Here is a 9,592-nt window from a genome sequence, read left to right on the forward strand (position 1 = left end):
AAGAGATCAACCAAAGGACTTGTATGCATGCATATAAGCATAACCAATGGACATAAAGACACTGGGGGATAGGGGAGGCTAGGGGACTGTCTAGGGCGGGGGAAAAATGGACACATATGTAATACCCTTTGTAATAAAAAATAAAATTTAAAAAAAAATAAATAAATCATGGGGTTGGACACTTTCCCGTCCCCGGGGAAACTCCCACAGGGTGTGCGCAGCAGCTGAATTCCTAAGCAGCTCACTCGGACGCAGGTCTCGCACAGGTTGGCCCCTGAGTGCGTCCTTACACTTGCCTGGGTGGGGCCTGCCTGCGCAGCAAGCCCTCCCCCTTGGTCCCGCCCCCCCATGACCTCAGGGCCCCTCGCTCCTCCCCACTGTGTCGCACACCTCAGAGGCCCTTCCCAACACCTTTGCTGTCCCTTCCAGGAAACCCCCTCTCCATCTCCTGCCAGATCCTTGTCTCTCCTCCTGCTTCTTTCCCACGGAAGGCTGGATGGTGGGGAAGTGACCTAGACAGGACTCAGAGGTCAGAACTGTCCACCCGCTGTTCACAATGCTGGCGCACCCTCCTTCCAGCTGGCTCTCTCCCAGGCACCCCGGGGCACCACTGGCTTGCTCTTCTGTGCAGGCACCATTCTAGGTGCAGGGAACACATAACTAAACCCCACTCTTAGGCTGAGGCACCCTGACATCAGGTCCCAGAACAGTGGACAGTATGGAGATGAATAGCGGAGGGTGACTCTGGTACCTCATACCCCGTTCCCATCCCAGAGACCCTCCTGGGGCCCAGAGTCACCTATTTGGTTTTGGAGTGGCGCCCGAATCAACATTTTTAGGCCACTACGAGAGCCTCTGCTGACCATCCCACCTACCCATCTCCCCATCCACTGACTGTCATCCTACCTACCATGTATCCTTCTCTCCCCCACCCCGCCCCGCCCCCATACCTTGCTCATCTGTAGGGCTCTCTGTATATCACTTTCCCATTCCCAATGCTGCTTCCCATCTATCCAGCACTGCACCCTCACCACGGCCCATCCCCAGGCCCAGGCGCATCCTCCTCAGTGGGCAGATGAGGAACCTGGAGCTTGGACACAGGGAACTTGCTTCGTGACGAACAGTGAGGACCAGAACCTGACGCCATCCTACCACTCAGAGTCTCCATTCTGCATCTGCGTCGCCTCTGGGTGAGACCCTCGAGGGCCTCTGACTGGGTTAGAGTTACAGGGTTCAACCACGGGCAGCCAGCCCTCCCCGAGGTGGACGTGAAGGTGTTGAGAGAGAGAGGCATGGCATCTACTCAAACACCAGAACAGCTTCCTTCTGTGCTTCTTGCAAATACAGGTTTTGGGAAAATGAACTCGTGTTTAGTCCTCAGTTGCCCCATGTGTCAAACCAGGGAGCTCCCAGAACCTTCTAGCTGGTGCTGAGGTGTGCTTCCACCAGGAGAGTGGCCATCAACATCACCCTCTCCCCTACAGGATCCACCACCCCACCGCCAGCTCTTCTACAACCTCACCTAGCCCCAGGCCAGCCCAGCGCATGACACGTTTGTCCTCCCTTCCCGGTGGAGGGCTGGACTCGCATCATCCTCTCTGCCTGGGCCGCTGGGGTGAGCCAGCGAGCCCGGGCCCACGCACCTCTCAGACTGCCGCGCTCAGCACTTAGGCTTTCTGGGAACCACTGTCCAGAACTCTGGGTTCATGGAGCTGCAATTTTCCTGTGTTGTTGGAGGTGGGGGGGCCATCAGTTATCCTTAATAACCAGGCAGACGACAGGACAGCTTTGCCCTCGGCTCTTAATAGCCAAGAGTGGTCTCCCTCTCCCTCTCTTCTTAGAATAGCAATTCCACTGACTCCATTACTGAAATGGCTCTTGCCTTCCATGCCCTGTCCAAGTTGCTATGTCGTTGTTTTATTGCTTCTCTGAAAAGCTCCTACTAATTAAGGTGAAAGCCAGATACAGATGGGGCTGGGCTGCAGCGCGAGGCACAGGTCCCTCACTGAGCTGACTGTGGGCTTCACTTGGGGCCCTGTGCTGCCACCTCCTCTGTGCCCAGGGCGCCTGGCCTCCCTTGAGAATTCACCCAGGCCTGCACCATCAACCCAAGAACGGGGACGTTCGCCAACCAGAAGGGGCTGGAGGGAGAGACCAGACTGCCCCTCAGGACTCTCAGTCAGGCCTGTGTGCAGACAGCGGGAGCAAAGCTCCCACCAGCTTGGGACCTCAGGTAAACGCCCACCTGTGTCCCGGTCTCACAGAAGTGCTCAAGGCAGCCCCAGCCACCCAGGGCTGCGCATTCGGTGGAGGAAGTGGGACGTACATCTCTCCATCTGGGAACCGCAGACCACACCTGAGCCAGAGGATGTCCAGGATCCCGGGGCCATGCAGCCAGTGAGGTCCGGGCTGTGCAGGGGATGGCCACTCTTCTGGGGCCAGGGGAGGGGAGGCCAGGAGTTTTCTGGAGTCAGAGACAGTAGACCAAGGCCTTGAGGGCCAAGTCAAAGGAGAAGAAGAGAGAAAGAGGAGCAGTGGGCCCCCACCATTTCTGAGGGCAGTGGAGGAGGGACCCCTGTGTAGGGTGAGCAGAATGCGGCCAGCAGGTATGAGAGACTAGTGCCAAGCTCAGGTTTGGGGGTGGAGGGGCCTCTGAAATCCAGGCTGAAGAGGGGGATGTCTCCCTGAGCATGAATGTCTGCTCGGGCCTGGCCCTCTTCCGACGCCGCTTTCTGGCCGCAGTAGAAACACTCAGCCTGGTCCCGCCAAGTTGCTCTCAGAGGACAAGGTGCCCGAAGCGCTCCTGGCAATGGCGCTCATGCTGTTTGGCGCACTGACAGTAGACCGGGCCCTCCACCTGCGGAAACCGTAATCGGGAAGCGTGCTTTCATCTCGTCGGGCAGGCATCACTGAGGGACCTTCGCTGCCTTATCTGGCCTCCTTTCTCTTTGTCCCCAAAATAAATAAAAAAATTAAGGAAAGACCCACCTGCCAGGGAAGCATCTGCAATTCCAAAAGAGTGAGAGGTGGGAGGCTCGACAGCTGATGCATCTGGGCTGAGCTTGGATATCAGCTTGAGGAATATTTATCGGCCTCATCAACTTCCTCCTGCGAGACTCCCCCAGGGACCACTCTAGCTCAGCCCAGCTGCACTCTGCTCCCTCCCTACAAAAAAGGCAAACACTGGGCCTGCCAGGGAGGAGGACAAGGCGGTGCCCAGACCCCGCTGAGAATGGCGGGGCACACAAGGTGGCACCAACCTACTGCCCTCAGGCCTGGAGCTCTAAGCCCAGATTTGGAGACAACCCCCGCCCCCCATGGGTGCACCCCTGGTCTTACACCAAATTTCTTTCTGGGCAGAGATATTTGCTGCTAGCTTTCTGGGGGCTCATTTCTCCCCGTTCTGCCAAGAGGAATGTCAAGAGCTTCCCATGGCCCCTCTGACGAGGCAGATTGGTTGGCCCAATGAAGAAGATTTAAGGATTATCTTAATAATAAATCAGCAGCCAGGCAGCAGGCAGCCTAGAGGGGCGAGATTTCAGCACCTGCAGCTGTGGCTGTGGCTTCTTTGTCAAGAACAGATGAGGGGAAAATAAAAACTCGCCTTTTACAGGAAACCAAAGGGAGTCCAGGTGTCCCCAGGGGTCATCCGCAAATCAAATCATTTGGTGAAAGGTAGTTTTATTTTTTCTTCCTTTCTCCCCAGATAACAACAATTCTTGAAAGAATAACACCATTTCTCCTCCTGGCTTTGATGAATCCAGGGAGCTGTGTGGGTCCCGAGCGTCCCAGCGGCTGCCTGGAGGCATCCTCCTCCTCGGTGGGAGGTGCACGCCAGCCATGGCCGGTTCACCAGCATCTGGGGCATCTGCAGGTTCCATCTCAGTTCTGTGGCTCAGGCCTGGGCCTGGTAAAATGCACCTGTTTCGGCCTCTGTGCCTAAGAGGTCAAGTGTGGCTCCCCAAATTGGATCCCTGGCAATTTCCTGACCAAAACCTTCAACTTCATCAACCTCATCTTGTTCAACGGGTGAGGAGACAACCAACTTCATACACATCTGGCTGGGCCTCGCCAGGAGCGGCAGGGCCCCTCCAGGAGGGCCCCGCGGGCTGTTTCCATGTTCTCCGGACTCTCCTCTCTCTTCACTTTGCTCACACTTGTCTCTCACGGAACGCCTTCTCCTCTCCACTCCATGCTAGGGGCAGACCCCGAAGCTGTGAAATACGAAGCTGGGGGCATCGTCACCTCGCTGTGGCTTTCCTCGTGTGGCTCCCTGGTTTTCACGTCCTGCCGAAGACAGTGGGTGACATGGCCAGCCAGCTGTGCCCTTGTCTGTCAGTCGCCTCAGTGCTCACGAGGTATTTGCAGTGCAGGAGGAAGGGGGCGATGCTTCAGGAGGGGCTTGCCGCACCTGCTCCCCACACTGCGGTGCTGCGTGTGGATTCAGAGCTCAGACCTGCCGCTGCCCTTTGTTCTTGCTGTCTGTCCCCCGACATACCCTTCCATCTCCCACACCTGCAGCCTCTTCTCCAGGTCTGGCCTCTGAGCGTCCCTGAGCACCTCTGCTCATCCCAGCTGTGTGTCACCCAGGGAGAATGGAGCCCCTTGAGCACAGTGCGCGATTCTGTGCCCCTCTGCCTCCGTCGGCAGCACCGCACTGTCCTCCTTTCTCTCGGACCCCCATTTCCCATGAGCTCCCAGCATCAGAACCTGGTCGCCTTCAGACACAGACTATGACCGGCTGACCCAGCAACCCCACTCCCTCTCGAGCCCAAAGAAACCACCGGGCATCCAGGTCCCACCTGTGTGTTCCTTCCCGATTCCTACCAGGCGGTAAGACTGTGGAACACGGCAATTGTTAAAGAGGGACGGACCTGGCATAGGAAAGGGAGGCGAAATCAATGCAACAAGAGCATGAAGACGAACCCCAAAGACGATGAGCAATGGCGCCCTGTCCAGAAGCAGGTCCCCTTTTCCTCACCTTGCTCCGCAGCCTGCATGCAGCTCCTAGCAAACTACAAACCCCAGGACCTCATTCTCACCAAGAGCCAAAGTCATGCCAGTCTGCTATGGGGCATCAATCCCACCAACCGAGCAGCTATGGTCAGGGAACTAGCCAACACCACCTGCATCTACATCACCATCTCCATCTCCACCACCACGTCCATGTGTACCATTCAGAAGAAACCTGGCATCATCCAATCCACAGCCCTGTCTGAACCCCTGCTGCTCGTGGATCTCACCGATAAACATTAGGAAGCTCTGAGTCACATTCCAAAAATGATCATAACGACTGACCTTAAAAGAGGACCACGGAGGGATCAGGAACTGTGTCCGGATGTCTGTCCTTCTTTCCTTCCTTCCCCTTTCTCCTTGTTGTCTTCTGTTCTCTTCTCTCTTTCAAAAAACAATTTCTATTTTGAGTTTATCCATTGTTGCCAGTCTTTCACTATGATTAACATTTTAGGATTAATTTGCTCTTGTTTTTAATTTTATAAAAGTATAATTGAGAGACACTGAGGAAAGTGTGTGTATATCTATCTATCTAGATAGATAGATATAAAATAAGTGCAAAGTTGGTAACTTTTCACAAGCAGAAAATGTGTGTAACCAGCACCCAGATCAAGAAACAGAACCTCCTGCCCCCTTCAGCGCACCTCACATCCCCTCGGCTCCACCCTGCTCCCAAGGGAAGCCACCACATGGACTTCTAACAACACAGATTAGGTTTTATTTTATTTAATTTATTTGTTTTTAAAATCAGTCACTATGATTTGTTTTGTTTTATTTTGTGAGACACGATACCAGAATAAAACAAATACCATTTGTTTTAGTTTTAATAGGATTAGAAAGAACATGTTTCAAAAGTAGAGTTGCTGAGGGACAAACTATGTTACTTGTCCCAAAATTATTTTGACATTATGTGAATAGACTTTTAATTTATTATCTTTTTACTTTATGGTCTATATGTGTAATGCTATAGATTTTTCTGAGGAACAACTTTGGAACATTAAATGGGGTATATGAAAGCATAAGTATGCCAGCCTGAAGGTCGAACCATATGTATTAGTAATAACATTTTTATTGAGGCTAAATTTATATACAGTAAACTCACAATTTGATGAGTTTTGAGTAATGTAAATACCCCTGTAACAACCACTCCAATCGTGACAGCTATTTCTATTGTTCCAGAAAGTTCCCTTCTAGCTCATACTGACTACAACCAATGTTCTTATCAATTATTGTAAATCAATCTTCCCTGTTCATGACCTACATATACATGTAGTCACAGAATATGTACTCATTTGTACAACACACTGCTTTTAGGATTCATCTATATTACTGCGGGTATTGGCTGGTTGTTCTTTTCTTTGACCAAGTAGCATCTCATTGTATAAATATATACAATTTAGTCACTCACCTATTCATAGACATTTGTGTTGTGGCCATGTTTATGGATACATGTTCTCCTTTTTCTTGAGGAAACACCTAGTATTGGAATTGTTTCCTGATGGGGTAGTTGTATGTTTAACTTTCTAAGAAACTTAGAAACCGTTTCCAAAGTCCGTACATCATCTGGCACTCCCAGCAGCAACGAGTTCTACTTACTCCACATCCTCCCAGCAGCAGATATTAGCAATCCTTTGAGTCGTGACCGTTCTGATGGATGTGAGTGGTATCTCATTGTGCTTTTTAAAACTGTGTTCCCTGATGACTGATAATACCCACTTTACATATGCTTATTGTCCATTGGTATATCTTCTTTTGTGAAGTGCCTTTTTAAGTCATGTTCTGTTGTGTTTTTCTGTTATTGAATTGTAAGAATTCTTTAAATATTCTGGATGTAAGCCCTCTGTCAGATCTATGCATTAAAAATATATTCTCCTAATCTGTGACTTGCCTTTTCATATTCTCAATGTTGAAATTTGATGAGCAGAGGTTTTTAATCTTGCAGTCTAATTTGTTAATATTTCTTTTGGTGGTTAGTACTTTTTGTGTCCTCTTTAACAAATTTTTGCCTACCTCAAGTTCATGAAGATATTCTTGTATGTACTCTGCTGGAATCTTTATACTTTTAGCTTTTATGTTTAGGTCTATGATCTAGGTCTAATTTTTATGTGTGTTGTGAAGTATACTTTTTAAAATCCTCACTCGAGGATATTTTTTTCTATTGATTTCTAGAGTGAGAGGAGGGAGGGAGGAAGGAGAGAGGAAGAGAGAGAGAGAGAGAGACAGACAGACAGACAGGCAGGCAGACATAGAGATGAGAGACACATAGATTGGTTGCCTCCCGCAGGCATGCAACCAGGGCCAGGGATTGAGCTTGCAACTGAGGTATAAGCCCTTGACTGGGAAATCAAACCCAGGACCCTTTTGGTCCATGGGCCAATGCTCTAACCACTGAGCCACCGGCCAGAGCAAGACTTATTTTTTGAACACATTTTCCTAATCCTCTAGGAAATATCTGCTAAAAAATATTTCTTTCTCATTGAAGGTGCCATTGTCTTTGTAAAAAAAAAAATAAGTTGATTGTAAATCTATCTCTGGGTTCTTTATTATAAAGATTGATCCATTTCTCTATGATTTCAATACCACGCCATTTTTATTACTGTTGCTATTGATACATTTTAAAGTCAGGAGTTCTCCTATTTCAGTGATGGCGAACCTTTTGAGCTCGGCATGTCAGCATTTTGAAAAACCCTAGCTTAACTCTGGTGCCATGTCACATATAGAAATTTTTTGATATTTGAAACCATAGTAAAACAAAGACTTATATTTTTGATATTTATTTTATATATTTAAATGCCATTTAACAAAGAAAAATCAACCAAAAACATGAGTTCATGTGTCACCTCTGACACGCGTGTCATAGGTTCACCATCACTGTCCTATTTGGTTGTTTAATTTTCAAGATTGTTTTGGCTAGTCTAGGTCCTTTGTATTTTCATTGAAATTTTAGAAACAACTTGTCAATTGTACAGAAAACCTTGTTGATATTTGGATTGGAATTGTGTTGAAACTATAAACAACCATAATCCAATTTGGAGAGAAGTTTCAACAATATTGAGTCTCAAAGTCATGAACATGGTTTATCTATCCAGTTAGATCTTTAACTTCTCTTAGCATTGTTTTCTACTTTTTAATATATAGGTCTTACATACCTTTAGTTAAAGTTATTATTAAGTATTTTATGTTATTATCAATGGAATTGTTTTAAATTTTCATTTCCAATTATTTGCTGCTGGAAAAAATTGATTTAAGTTTACATATTGAGTTTGTATCCTATGACCTTATTAAAGGTATTTATTACTCCAAGTAATATTTTTGTATATTCTTTAAATTTTTTCACATAAATAATTATGACATCTATAAGTATAGGGAGGCTTGTTGTTTCTTTCAGTCTCTACAACTTTTATTTTTCTTGCCTATGACACTAGGTAGGCATTTCAGTACAGTGTGGAATGAGAATGATGAGAATAGACATTCTTGCCTTGTTTCCAATCTTAGGAGAAAAGCTTTTAATATTTCAGCAATAAATATGATGTTAACTAGAATTTTCATAGGTCCCTTATCAAGGAAAAGTTCTCTTCTTGTCCTAGTTTGCTGACAGTTTTGGTCATGAATAGGCACTAAATTCTGTCAGGTACCTTTTCTGTATCTTTTTAAATGATCATACGGTTTTACTCATTTGTTTTATTAATGTGATGAATTGTATCAGTTGGTTTTTAAATGTCATATCTTTGCATTTCTTCCTTGGACAAACTACTTAATTATGATGTATTACCATTATATGTATCACTGGATTTAATTTGCTAATATTATGTTAGGGATTCTTTGCATCTGTTTTATGAGGAATTTTGGTCTGTAGTTTTCTTATAATGTCTGTCAGGTTTTGGTATCAGGAGTAGGCTAACTTCCTGAATGAGTTTGTGTAAGTGGTATTATTTCTCCCCTGTGTGTTTGGTAGTGATCACTAGTAAGGCACTCTGGACCTGGATTTCCTTGTGGGAAGAATCCAATAACAAATTCAATTTCATTCATAGATATTGGGCCATTCAAAGTATCTACTTCAAGTTGTATCAGTTTTGGTAACTGGTGTTTTTCAAGGAATTGGTCCACCTCATATAAGTTTCAAACTCACTGGCATAGAGCCTCCCAAAATAATTATTTTATGTCTGTTGGATCTATAATTATATTCTCTCTTTAATTTCTGATACTGGCAATTGGTTAGTCCCCACCCCCTTTTATCTTGATCAGTTCTGCTAGGGATTTTAAAAGAGCTTTATTGATGAAAAACCAAGATGGCGGCATAGGTAAACACCGGAGATTGCTGCCTCCCACAACAACTTCAAAAATACAACTAAAAGACAGAACGGACATCATCCAGAACCACAGGAAAGCTGTCTGAGGGGAAATTCTACAACTAGAAGGAAAGAGAAAAGCATACCGAGACTCAGAGGAGGCGCAGTACGGAAGTAAAATACTAAGGTGCGGAGGTGCGTGCGGAGTGGGTTGGCAGCTGAGGGCGCGGTTGTCATTTTCAATCGGGAGGGAGTCTCAGGCTCTGAGCTCCAGTTCCGGGGGAGGAGCT

The 9,592-nt window shown here is 47.1% G+C and overlaps 1 long non-coding RNA gene across 3 annotated transcripts in view; it reads right to left on the reverse strand.

Moving 5' to 3' along the window:
* Window positions 1–9,592, reverse strand: part of LOC107182307 — a 116,103-nt gene that overhangs the window by 77,290 nt on the left and 29,221 nt on the right. For all 3 annotated transcript variants that reach the window (XR_001513026.1, XR_001513025.1, XR_001513027.1), the window contains one exon: window positions 5,299–5,397. This is a non-coding gene — a long non-coding RNA (uncharacterized LOC107182307). The remainder of the gene's footprint in view (window positions 1–5,298; window positions 5,398–9,592) is intronic.

This window comes from Myotis davidii, unplaced genomic scaffold (assembly GCF_000327345.1).
Source record: "Myotis davidii unplaced genomic scaffold, ASM32734v1 scaffold75, whole genome shotgun sequence".
Taxonomy (NCBI): Eukaryota; Metazoa; Chordata; class Mammalia; order Chiroptera; family Vespertilionidae; genus Myotis; species Myotis davidii.